Genomic DNA, 14,427 nt, shown 5'->3' on the forward strand with positions numbered 1-14,427 from the left:
GGGCAGAGGAATAATACAAAGGGATTGAGAGAGATTAGAAACATGGGCAGAGAATAAAATGAGATTCAGTTTGGTAAAATAAAAATACAGCTCAGGAAAAAGAATCTGAACCACAGCTAATCAGTGGGAGGAGAAGCCTTGAAAGCAGTAATGCTGAAAGAGAGCTGGGCGGAGAGCAAACCAGGCAGGTATTTGCAAGGTGTTGGGGGCAGTGAAAAAGACCTCTGCAATTTTTTCTGCTTATGCATGAGTCATGGAGCAGGGAGGTAAACATCCCTCCCTATATACTGGTAGCTCTGATGCAACTGCATCTGGAAGGTTGTGTTCATTTCTGGCCAGCCTTTTACTGGAAAGAAAATGACAAATTGGCAGGAGTTCTGGGCAAATCAACAAAATGATGAGCATGCTGGAGGGGTCAATTTATGGAGAAAGGTTAAAGGGAAAAAAATATCTGTAAAGCAAGGAGACAACTGCTAAAAGTGGGGAATGTGGAAAGAACTATAAATATTTGAAGGGTTTAAACATCAAGTAGAAAATGAAACTAAAAGAGAACAATGAAGTAATTATTTGCAATTAATAATAAGAGGCTCTCTGTGACTAACGGGACATGGCAAGTTACCTCTGGAGAACTGAGTCCAGTTTTTGGAAAGACACGGATCACAATATAAGTGAACATGGTCTTATGGTGTCACCATTGACACACATGACAAAACCACAATGGTGTTGTATCTGCTCAAGATCAGGCTGGGAGTAGAAAGCAGGGTTTTCCAGATAAGGATCCACATGCCTGGTAGGGCTGCATAGGGAAAATTGCAGAGCCCCAGCCTGCAGCCTGCCTGCCTTTAGTCTCTTTTGTTAATGCTAAATTTAGCCACAAGCTTTAAAAAAACAAACAGTCTTGAGACTTGGGACGTCTGCTTGGCTTCTCTCTTAGCTCCTTCATGCATGATTAGACATTTCTCTAAGGAGAAGGGAGACCTCTGTTGGCAGGAAATGCCAAATACTACCAAGATTTACAGCTTTGCAGAAAATGCATTCTTGCCTTTTACAGAGTGGTTATTCACAGCATTTTTCACAAGTCACCCACGAGTATTCTAGTCTGAGAGCTTGTCCCATTCATTTTCTGGGTTTTAAAAACCGTTTTCAATGTGTAAAGTTAAGGGACCATACATGTGAAACTCGGGCGTTTCCAAGGATAGATGATGTGTCTTAATTCACTTTGGGTTACGAGTCCAGTACCTTCCTTGCTTCTCCATCTTACTGGAAAGTGCAGTAATACTCTGCAAAAGGCAGAGACCAGCAGCTGGAAGGAAGCCGTGGGGCACCCAACTAGCCCAGGAGGACTGTAAAAAGGTATGGAAGGGCTGAGTATGGGTGAAAAACAACAACTCAGGAGGCACAAGCTCCATGCACAAGAGGAAAATTTTTCTTTATATATAGACCCTCCAGTAAAAGCAAAAGCACCAAAGTCCCATTTTCAAAAGTGACTTAGGCACTGACTTTCAGGCTCCTAAGGGCCAGAATTGTTAAGGTATTTAGGTGCCTAAAGATGCAGATAGGCACCTAGTGGAATTTTCAGAAGGACCTAGGTGCCTAACTCCCTACCTTGGCACTTTTGAAAATACCACTATGTGCCTATGTGCATCTTTAGGCACCTAAATACCTTTTAAAATGTGGTCCTAAGTGCCCAAAGCTCCAATCCTACCACTGGGAGTTAGGAGCCCAAAAGCCTTTGAGGATCTGGGCCTTAAATCACCTTTGAAAGTGGAATGTAGTCTCCTAAATCTCTTGAAACCATTATCCGTAAGCAATTAGCAACCTAAATTCCATTGACTTTCTACGAGACCTAGGCTCCTATGCGCCTTACGAAAATAGGAATTAGACCCCCTCCCTCTAATTTTCCCATTAGGAAAAGTCAATGCTTTGATACGGCAAAGAATTTGGCCAACATGTAGTTTTTGTTCTCGTGAAGTCAATTCGGTCAAGAATGTGAGGTATTCGGAGTGTATGTGCCCAGCACTGGGGAAAGAGAGTACATGAGAATGTCTCAGAGTACTTCATCAGGGGGCTGAGATTCCACTTAATCACTCCCCCCCTTTCCTGTGCTTCAGCCTATTCTTCTACAGAAGCACAAGGCAGAGCTCAGTCCTTCCAGGACAAAGATTTGACATTAGACACAGTTACATTTCTGACTGAGAGTGTGACACAATTTCTTTTGAAAGTAACATGTAATAAGTATGAACAACCTTCAACCGATGTTTGACTTAGTTGTGAATATTTTTCGCTAACAACTAGTATGTGATAGCTCTTCTCTGGTGTTTCTCATCCAAATTGCCACGTTTGTTGCTATTACAAAATATTGAGGAAATATGTATCTTGTAACCACACATATATATTCACTTCCCTCCAGTATCCTCATGGGGTGAGCCCTCTACCTTCTCTGGTTCCCCCTGAGTTGTGGAGTACACCGTCTGGATCCAAATGGAGTGGCACAGTCTTTAGATATAGACCATGCAGTGGTCATCTCTTATCACTGCATGATTCAGCTACTAAGTTCTCCTAGGCTGGCTCCAACTTCCCTTATTTATAGCCTCCTCCTCAGGGACCTCAACTGGCTCAGTCTTCAGTTCAGATGGTTACTTTTGGTATCTCCTCCCAGTTAGCTTGCCCACAAAATTTCATATATAGCTTCAAAATGGCTACCGGGCATGTTTAGTGATGCCGTACCCGAATTTTTGGATATTTCTAGCTCCGCCAGCAGAGTCTGTACAGGCAAGACTGTACAGAGTCTTCAAAATAAAAACAAGAAACTATGTGTTCTCCCTGCTGTTTCTTCCCTTATTTACACCACTGAATGCTGTAGAGCATGCATGTGGGTGAGCTCTGCTCCTGCTCCCATCATTGGTTATTTTACTTACATGCCTGAATTATTTTTTTAGTATGCCACCAAAACTGATGGTTTCTATTTAACGGCCAGGGAAGCTTCTACTGAGAAAATGTCTTCAAGGTCACCTAAAGAAGTCATCTTTGTTCCAAGTGCAACCAGCGCTAAGGCCTCAACAGCACCTGGGACACTAACTCCATCTTGTGGCCTGGGGTAAGTAACCAAGCCTCAATTTCTGCACTCACAAAACGTGGCTAATGATACATCCTTGCGTGAAGTTGTTTTGCAGATCAATTATTGAATACACTGAGATAGGGAGCTCTCAGAGGCAGGGACTGTTTTCTCATTACTGAATGTGTACAATGCCCAGCACAGTGGAACTCTGAAACCCTACTGTGATACACATAACGATTATTTGTTCTTTGCCTATGAAAACACAAAGTAATTGCAAAATAGTACTGGTAACGTTCTCATGTTCTATGAGAGCTCAGTCATAGCTGTGTTAAGGAACTTTGGTATCACAAGCCCAGAGAGATTAATACATTTTTTCCAGATGTGGGTTTTGTATTTAATTTTCTTTGTGTGTTAACATTTGGTTTAAAAAAATGAGAAAAGCAATTTTATTGAAGTGTATGAGAATAAATAGCTATTTTAAAATTGCTTAAAACATGTATTATTTACCCAGTGGACCGTAACAACTGCAGTCCGATGGTCTATCAGGTAAATGTACATCCAGACAGTTTTTAAAATGTGTATCATTTACTTGATAGACCATAGCAAGTTCTACAGCATGGAGTTATGGTCTATTGTGTAAATAGGTATTTGGACAATTTAAAAAATGTATCCTATTTACCTCAATGCGCTTGGTGAAAATTCTTCTGAGAAGTCATTAACGTGCTTGCACAGAAGTTGCTTTTCAGCGTCTAATAGCTTGGTTGCATTCAATGACTTTACATATAAAAACAAGAGAAGACAAAATGATGTGTTAAAGCAGGATCCTTGCAAAGTTATTGCTTATTTAAAAGGTTGATTTCTGAGCCTGCATCTATGAATATTGGTTTTTAATGTACTAGGACATCAAACTCCTAGGTTTCATTATTTAGTCTTTATTTGGGCAATAGGACTATTTGCATGAGCTCTGCAATGTAACTAGGGGTTGCTGACTTGCACCCAAAATACTTTTTTGTTAATTGCAAGGGAAGGTTACCAAGGGGTGATAGAAATAAAAACAGCTGTGTTTAGAAAAAGTCACACTCCCTCTAATCAAAATCAATAGTCTGACAGTTAGGAGAATTTGTAACAAAGTATCATCTTCTTCAGCACCACCTAACCAATAGGAACATAGATGCTCATATGGTCTTTAATTTAGCCTATATGTGTATATTTTTAGGGAGTACTAACCTTTACATTGCCGGACTGCAATATTGTGCAAAACACACATCTAACAACAGAGGAAAACTGTTACTAGGGCTAAACAATTATCTCGATGTATTGAGTACTCTTACATGACACAACAATACCTTGATGTCCATATAAAACCTTATACACCAGCAGACTGACTAAAGACTTGAATAACAATAATATAGCCCTCATCAAAATGTTCTAAGTGGTCCAACTCTATCCAAAGTGGAGTCTGGCCTATCTCACCTACATAGATGATTTGAAAGAGGAAATAAATAGGGGAAAATGGGTGGGGGGCGGGGGGAGACGCACAGAACTCACGGGACAGAATTAAAAATATAAAATAAATAAAGCAGGGAAAAATTTTGCTCTTGGACCCAGGCTGTTCCAACTGACTTCAATAGAAAGTCAATCAGACTGACATCAACAGATGTGTGTGTGTTTGAAAGCAGAGTTCAGCCCTAAAGAATTATTTGTTATTTATTTACAGTTAAATGACAACAACAAAAACTTCTACAAAAAGCTGTGAGTGCTCAAACAATTAATTAGACTTCCAGTCCCAAATAATTGCTCAGCAGCAAAAAATAAGCATATCCAAATAAGGAATTAACTCTGCCAGCCAATAAATCAAAGCCGCAAAACCAGTCCCTTTAACTCTTGGTACATGCCCTCAGTCTCCCCTCCCCCCACTACAAACCTCTGTGCAATAAATAAATGGCTTTCGCAGTGTGGCTGGAACACCATCAGTTTTTGTCTATTTCAGATGAAGAACTTTAAATAACTGGAACTTGAGCAACTTTAAAAATTGCAGATAATAAAGCAACTGCTTTATAATTTGAAATGATCTATTAATTCCTTTAAATACGAACTAATGCAGTGGCTTTGTTCACTGAAGTGGAAAGTCAGCTGTATCCAGTGAGAGATTAAAGATCATAAATAAAAGACATAGCAATTAATTGTGTAGCTTTAAAAGATCGGAGTTTACTTTGCCACAGTCTGGAAATCTATCAAATTTCGTTGTCTTGCATCGGTTGTCTTGTATCTCAATTGATGTTGGTATTCAAATCTGAAGGCACTGAATGCAATAGCACTGTTCTCTGATAAAAGAGCTCAAACATATAGATTGCTTATAGGATTCTATCATTCTGATAGAGTGAATTACAAATGTTAGAAATGTCAGTTTAATGAGTCATGCAAGCGACCTCAATGTTCTAAGTCACTGGTCCAATTAATTTTTTGAGTGTGCCTAAAATGAATGTGAAGGCTGCTCTGGTTTCCTCCTGCATGCTCATCTACCTTTATTTTATAAGTCAAGCCTAATAATGCTTTGAAATAGCTATCAAAGTAAATTATTAACAACAGCTAAAAATTCCAGAGAGCCTGATAGCTCATGCCCTTCCACTGGTCTTTAAATCTGGAATGAAATGATTCAGGAACAAAGGAGAAAAACAAAAAACAGACTTTGGTTCTTCACAGGGATAAAAGTGTTGTTTTTCACCCCCCCCCCGCCATCTGTTACTAGTTATAATAATAATCATCCCATCTGAGACTTTTAAAGCTCTTAACATCTGAAATGTTAACATCTCTTAACATCTGAAACAGGTATGAATGGTTCAATTTAATTTGCTTTGCCAAATTTGCAAATTGTTTACTTTTTGCATTTTACTCAGCACAGTTTGGTAGACTCACTTTTGTTTCCAATTTCATTTTTGTTTAAAGCTACAGCCTAATATTGTTGGGTAGGTTGATACCCTTGGAGGGGACTGTTTCCAGGTAGGCACTTTGGGATTTATTTTGAAAACATTTTTTAACATAATCCCTTAATTTCTGGGATTCTGTAACCCACATCTACCCACCCACCCAATACATGTCTACTCATACTGATATTTCTAGTGGTTTCTTTAACAAGCAACGCATCTGGAGCTACTGATGCCTCAGCTCCCTGTCTGAAGTGCTGGGAATGGCGCTGAAAGCAAATTCCATTTGTGTTTGAGCTGACGCTTCCCGCTTCTATGTCCATTCAGGGATGCAGCATACTCCCCTTGCTGCTTCAGGCCTGAACTATGAGTTGGAACACAGTCCCACACGCTGACCTTTCCTCCGCACTTTGGGACGATGTTCATGCCCAGGTGCAATGGAGGGAACAGCTCCTGTCCACTTGGGATTGAGGTTATGACTGGCTCTTTTATAGGGCACAAAAGAATGAGGCGAAGACTCCCAGCATAGGCCCCTCATCTGCTGGCCCCTGCTGTAAGGGGCAGTCACAACCTGGCCTATAATAAATAGATGGCCTCAGAAACACAAACATGATACTTATCCTTCTCCACTAATTGGGAAAAACTAGTTCTTGGGTGCACAAATAAATTATAAGTGGAAACTGATAAACTGTAAGAGAAGCACCATGCTTCAAAATAGTAAGAAGGGAGCTCTTTGGCATGCTGTAGGTTGGAGGGAAGGGCATGTTAGAAAGAATTACTGAGGCCAACTCTCTTGACTTTGGTGAGAACATAATGGGGTCATTGCACCTTAAATGTAATTGGCCTTGAGTTGTATTGTAGAGTCAAAAAATTTCACACAGAAACATTCCAAAACCTGTACAGAAGAGCTGGCAACTTTGGGTCTCCCTCCAGAATGTTCACTGAATTCAGGACCAGTGACTTCTGCCAGCAGATGCAAAAAACCCCTTCTGGTTGGAACACAACTCTGTGGAGTTTTGTTTTGGCGTACATGCAATGTGATCCCATTGCCTAGACTTCACCTTCCTTATAAATTAAAGAAAGCTCAGATTAAGGCTCCAGAGACAAAAACAAATGAATAAAAAGGGGAGGGGAGCGATGCAGTACAAAAGATGAAGAAAACTGCAAAAAATATGCATGGCCTATTTATGCCACCTACTGGATTTTTGCTGAAGTATATTTTCAGTGGGTTTGGGCGGTACAGTCAGACACTCTGATCTTGCAAGCACTTGCACGTGTGAGTAAAGTGACTCATGTGAGTAGGCCCATTGACTTTGATGAGATTACTCACATAAGTAAAGATACACATATGCTGAAGTGATCATAGAATTGGAGCCGTATGTCTCTTTATTCTGCTAATTTGATGATCAGGCAGCAGCTAGGATACTTAGGGTTTATAGCAAGTTGCAGAGGTGGGCCCCTGGGAGGTCTAATTGTGTCTAGCAAGGCAGCAGAGGCTTGTCAAAGTGAGTCTGCCAAACTGACACATCATGATGTGCTCAGTGCTGTCAGCAGTAGCTAAAGATCCTAGTTGGGGAGGGCGCGGGGGAGTTGGAATTCCCAGCATAAGAAGGTACAATAACATCTCAGATAAGTCTGTCTCATAAACGTTTCCCTCTGTACATAGACTATAATGACAATTAAATGGGTGCTGTGGGGGTATTGCTGTCTGTATTGGAGTATGTCATCACTGTTTCAATTTGGGGCAGTGGAAGCAGTGCCATCTAGCAGGCACTCTTGGGGACGGTGGGCTTTGTACCAGCATTTAAGAGGATGTGGTGTAGCAGGCTCTGCCTTCTTTACCATCTCTTCCCACCCCCTGTGTAGAGGTTAGCATTGACAGCCGTCCAGACCAACATATTCCATGTGCTTCCTGAGCACAAGGACTCCCACTACAGTCAATCCCCTGTGAGTGATGTTCCAGGTGGGGAGAGGGTCCTAGCATCATCTCCCTCCCCTAGACATCATACATGAACCTGACATGGTGGGGCCCTGTTTTACACTTTGTTCTGAAGGTGCTGGTGTTCATGGACATTCTGATCTCATCCATTGCAAGACCCAGTTGCTGTGAAAGCCCTGTCTTCTTTACCCATGAGTCTCGCCCCTCAGGTTGATAGTTCCATCCTCCCACTGCACCATAGCTGTTGCAGGAAGCTACAATCGTGCAGCGTGAGGTGGTCCCTCAGGCAGGAATCACTATGAAGACTGGGACCAACACCTGGGGTTTGCCCCAGTATTCAATGGGGAGCTGGTAAAGGGTCACCGCGAGTGCCTGTGTAGTAGCTAAGCATGTTGGATGCTACGTTCTCTGACCCAGGTGGAGGTAAGAACCAGTGAATCACATTCATACACGTACAAGATGTTGGCTGTTTTTTTTAACTGTGGCAAAGAAACAATCAAGAGTCTTCATTTAATCATAGAATATCAGGGTTGCAAGAGACCTCAGGAGGTCATCTAGTCCAACCCCCTGCTCAAAGCAGGACCAATCCCCAGTTTTTGCCCCAGATCCCTAAATGCAGTGGTGAGCTGGAGCCGGTTTGCACCGGTTCATGCGAACCGGTTGTTAAATTTTGAAGCCGGTTTAGAACCGGTTGTTAAAGGGGTGGGCAAACTCCGGCCTGCGGGCCACATCCAGCCCGCAGGACCATCCTGTCTGGCCCGCCTGAGCTCTCAGCTGGGGAGGCTCCCCTGAGAATCCCTTTTAAATTTTTACTCACCTGCGGCGCTCCGGCGGCACTTTGGCGGCGCGTTCTTCACTTGCTCCGGGTTTTCGGCGGTGCGTCCTTCACTCCCTCCGGACTTCGGCGGCACTTCGGCAGCATGTCCTTCAGTGCCACTGAAGACCCGGTGTGACTCAAGGACCTGGTGCCGAAGTGCCGCCGAAGACCCAGAGCAAGTGAAGTAACCGGTTCTTCAGCTTTTGGCAGCTCATCACTGCCTAAATGGTCCCCTCAAGGATTGAACTCACAGCCCTGGGTTTAGCAGGCCAATGCTCAAATCACTGAGCTATCCCTCCTGCCTTAATAAGGAGTCCAAATATAAATCAAAACAAATTAGACATTTCAGAATAATACAGTCTTTGGAAAGAGACTGGTGCTGTAGAAAGTTGTCCGTTTTTCCACAGAACCACTACAGCACAAACAAGAGCAATGGAACCTTCCTCCCCCTGCTCTCCCAACATGAAGGGCCATCTTCAGTGGTTGAGAGGATAAGTCTCAGTGCTCAGTTCAGGACTCAGTCCAGCAAGGGACTGAATGTACCTCACTCCACTGCGTTCTGTGGAGCTGATAGCCCCTCACTTCACAGGAGGGGCAAATCTCACAGAACAGGGTCCTTAATTCTTGGTCATCAAGACTAGTAATCAGTGCCAAACCTGGATGTTTTGACACGTGTTTGCTGGATCTAGACTGACACCCACCCATCAGTACAGTGGCTCCAATCAATGCAGCAAAAGCATTCAGCCATACTCAGTGGTCTGCCAACAGGCTCCATACTCAGTAAACAGTGTGAGGGATATTTTTATACAAGGTTAAATTTTATACTTTAAATCTCAAGCAAATGTTAAAGCTAAAGGACAATTACAGAGAAATTGTTGTTAGCAAGAGCAAAAATATCCTTTGCCTCCTTTATTTTTTGCTATTTCAGTGGAGCCATTAACATATTTCTGAAGAACTTATTTCACATAGGCCATCTAACAGCCATCAGACAGTAGCAATGTTTGGTCACTGCTATCATGGGCTGGATTCAAATAGGCCCACAGATAGGGGGAAACTTGCACCCATCAGCAAAGTCCTCTTCATCCCCAGATGAGCCAGTAATGCCCCCACCACTCTCTTAGTTACACAAACAACTTTTGGGCCTTCCAAGACACCATGAAACTCCTGGCAGCATCCCTACAGATTCCATTAGAAGAGGTTCAAGTGTGTCGCCAGTCTGTGGTGGACATTCAGAAAATCACCTATTCGCACAGTCTTTGCAAACCCCTGCCACTATCCAGCCCACCTGTAAGCAGGCAGATAAAAAAAGTACCATATTCCAGCCAAAGGAATAGAGCATTTCTTTTCCCACCCTACTCCCAATTCCCTAGTGGTGGACGTGGCTAATGAAAGAAATCGACAAACCTGCTCCCAACCTTCTCCTTACGATAGAGTTCAAATGTTTAGACCTCTTGGGTAGAAAGAGCTATTCCTCGGTGGCTCTCTAATTTCAGGTGACCAAACTACCAAGCTCTATTGGCAAAATATGCCTTTAACCCGTATTCCAAGTTCACACATTGTATTGAACATCTTCCATCGGACCAGAGAGAACAATTTCAGGCCTTCATCTTGGAGGGTCAATTGATAGTTAAAACCTCCCTTTAAGCTGCTCTAGATGCTGCACTTGTGGCTTCCAGGTCCATAGCCATGGCTGTGGTTACATGGAGAGCATCTTGACTCCAGTCTTCTGGTCTCCCGACAGAGAAGCAGAACTCAATTGAAGACCTGCCTTTGGAAGGGCCTAAGCTCTTCAGTACTGACACATACTCCTCCCTCCATACCCTGAAGGACTCAAGGACAACCTTACGGTCTCTGGGAATTTACATCCTTGCAACAAAAAGAGCCTCAGAAAACAGGACCTATCCATGCCAAACTTTTCCCAGACCTTCAGACTTTCCAAGGAGGAGATCTAGACTTCAGAAAATAGGACCACACCCCCAGTAACATCATCTACACCTCCCTCTAAGAAACAGTTTTGACATCTCAGTCGAGGGCTGTAAGCAACCTACTTTCTTGGATCCTCTGCTACACGATTCCATCCATCCCTGTATGGAGACTGACTATTCCACTTCCTCCCTGCCTGGGAACAGGTTACCTCAGACAAATGGATCTTGGAGGTGATCAAAGGAGGCAAGAGCTGGTAGGCTTCTATCCCTAGTTCCCAAGCGGGAGAAGATGGAGACTGATTCTCGACCTCAGAAACCTGAACACCTATATCCTTTCCCAGCACTTCAGGATGGTGATGCTAATCACTATAAACGCATCCTTAGATCTGGTTCATCACCCTTAACCTCCAAAACGCCTACTTTCATGTAGCTATCCCCCCATCCCACAAATGTTTCCTATGTTTCATAGTAGGCTCAGAACCATGCCAATATCAAGTCCTTCCCTTCGGGCTTTCCACAGTCCTGGGGGTATTTACAAAACTTATTTCAACAGTGGCGGCCCATTTATGTCAGTGGAGTGTAGCAGTATTCCCATGGCTTTTTTTAATCTTTTCTCCTTTATTTTTTCTCCCCTTCTCTTTTCTTTGTACCTCCTCTCTATTCCCACCTGTTTTCTGGCTGCTACGCTTTTTCATGTGCGTCTTGGATCTGACCCAATTCCCCCTTTCCGAGAGTCAGAGGGAGTTTTCCATTGCCTTCAATGAGAATTGTATCAAGCCCATAGAGATCAACAATTGCCAGTCTCAAAAGCATATAGAACGTCAGAGACTGGAACCTGTTTGTTTCACTTTGCTGCTTCACTTGTACATGGACTAAAACATCAGAGGACTGATCCAATGCTCCTTGGAATCTTTTCATTGACTTCAATGAGTGTTGGATCAGACTTCAAAATAGGAAGCAGCGAGCAGCTCACTCCATATTAACCTTCTTCAAACACTGACTAAAATGAACATCATCCATTTAACAGACACATTTAGATCTGTCCCAAACAAACGTTTGTTTTCCTCTGTACTATTACTGTAAGTGTATTGACATCAAAAATGTTGAACCATTAAAGTGAGGTTAGAAAAAATTTTCATTCACATCAAATATATAATTCTTGTATCAAGACAACCTATGTTTCCTCTGCTTTTCTTTGTTGGGCACCTGATTTGGGGGTTATTGTCACATATTTGGGACTCGGGAGCTATCACTTAGTAACAGTGATTTCAAATGTGAAATTCCTAGTTGGAGGGAAAGCCACACAAGTATCTTGAAGCTGCATCCTGAGGTAAATAATTTGTTGCAATGTACTTAGCAAATAATAATGCAATATTGCCCCCTGGATGTATATGGTACTCTATTCACATAGGGCCATGTCACGGTTCCTTCCCCACTCTGAACTCTAGGGTACAGATGTGGGGACCTGCATAAAAACCTCCTAAGCTTATTTTTACCAGCTTAGGTTAAAACTTCCCCAAGGTACAAACTATTTTCCTTTTTCCCTTGGACTTTATTGCTGCCACCACCAAGCGTCTAACAGATATATACCTGGAAAAGAGCCCGCTTGGAAACGACTTTCCCCCCAAAATCCTCCCCAAACCCTACACCCCCTTTCTTGGGGAAGGCTTGATAAAAACCCTCACCAATTTACATAGATGAACACAGACCCAAACCCTTGAATCTTAAGAACAATGAAAAAAACAATCAGGTTCTTAAAAGAAGAATTTTAATAGAAGAAAAAGTAAAAGAATCACCTCTGTAAAATCAGGATGGTAAATACCTTACAGGGTACTCAGATTCAAAACATAGAGAATCCCTCTAGGCAAAACCTTAAGTTACAAAAAGACACAAAAACAGGAATATACATTCCATTCAGCACAGCTTACTTTCTCAGCCATTTAAACAAACAGAATCTAACGCATATCTAACTAGATTACTTACAAAGGTCTAAGACCCCATTCCTGTTCTGTCCCCGGCAAATGTATCCCACAGACAGACACAGAGAGAGTTTTTTTTTCTCCCTCCCTCTAGCTTTTGAAAGTATCTTGTCTCCTCATTGGTCATTTTGGTCAGGTGCCAGTGAGGTTATCCTAGCTTCTTAACCCTTTACAGGTGAAAGGGTTTTTCCTCTAGCCAGGGGGGATTTTAAAGGTGTTTACCCTTCCCTTTATATTTATGACAGGCCAGATTCAGAGGTGAGTTTAAGGGTATGTCTATACTACAATGTAAGCCCAGCATTCAAATTCAGGAGCAAGACTAATCCCCCTAATCCCCTCTTGGTTCAATGGCTCTTAGCACCCCCATTATACAAATTGCTCCAGTACCCCTGGTCCCAGGACCCCACAGGGGTGGAGGGTCCGAAACTGAGTCAAACCAGGACCCAGGGTTCAAGTCCTATCGCTTTGCAGTGTAGACGCAGCCCCACTGGACTTGTGCTCTGGGAGTCTTCCCAAACTATTCCACCTGATTAAGGCAGTGTTTTCCCCAGGAATTGAAATTAGAGAAGGTGTTCGAATTTACAGGGGAATGAGAGCTGAGGGGTGAGACTGTGAGGGTGAAGGTGGGCTGTTTGGCACCATATTAAAAAACGAAAAATACATAATTGTTTTAGATTTCTAATGAAAAATTAAAATATATTTAATTTAAATTGACTTTTGAAAAAGTAATTAGAATATATTATTAAAAATGTTTAGTACAGAAACTCCCCAAGATAATGATATCTCGAGATAGTGACAATACGAGATAATGACATTGGCAAATACTGCATTTTAAAAATCTTGGCCTACTAGGAAACCTATATTTATATAAGGTTTCACAGTAGCAGCCGTGTTAGTCTGTATTTGCAAAAAGAAAAGGAGTACTTGTGGCACCTTAGAGACTAACAAATTTATTTGAGCATAAGCTTTCGTGAGCTACAGCTCACTTCATCGGATGCATCCACAAGTACTCACTTTCTTTTTATATTTATATAAGTTTCCCAGTTGCAAATCCAACATTCTGGATCCAAACATCCAAAGTCACTGAAACATACTAATTTAGTTGTCCCAAGAATGAGAAATTATATTAATTCCTCTTATATATGCATGAACTTTCATGAAATTTCAATTAAAAAAGAGGAGTTAAGCGTACTGTCTTTGTCTGGTTGCTGTCAGTAAGTTTTGTACATTTTTGTTGGCAAAGCGCTAACTTTCAGCCCCAAATTTTATAACACCAAAACATCATAAAACAGCAATAAACATCATTTGAATTTATGATGATTTACTGATGTTTATACATCATAATTTGAAATTATTAGGTCGGTCAACATCATCAAAATGAATACGCTGACACTGTCATAACAAACACAGCTGTATGAGGAAGCTAGTCTTTGTTCATACTTTTCAAACTTATTATGCTTTTTCAGGCACAAGTATTTTATCATATATATGCTTTTAAAGTGTGTATTAATAGTTCAATTTCAATTCAAATTTCCAACCAACAACTAAATGGACTTTTTTTTTTCTAACTAGAAATTTTTTTAAACAACTAGATCTAGGTGGAAAATGACTAAATTGGCCACACTGCAATGTAACTAATTGACCACTAGGAGGGAATGGGTGAGTTAGGGAGGATGTAGGGAAATCCATAAGGGGAAATCGAGGCAGGGAGTGCCTGGAGCACCCAGCGTGGCCAATAGGGGGTGCTACAGGGCAGCCATGCCCTATGACATGCACGCTACCCTT

The sequence above is a fragment of the Eretmochelys imbricata genome, chromosome 5, assembly GCF_965152235.1.
Source record: "Eretmochelys imbricata isolate rEreImb1 chromosome 5, rEreImb1.hap1, whole genome shotgun sequence".
NCBI lineage: Eukaryota > Metazoa > Chordata > Testudines > Cheloniidae > Eretmochelys > Eretmochelys imbricata.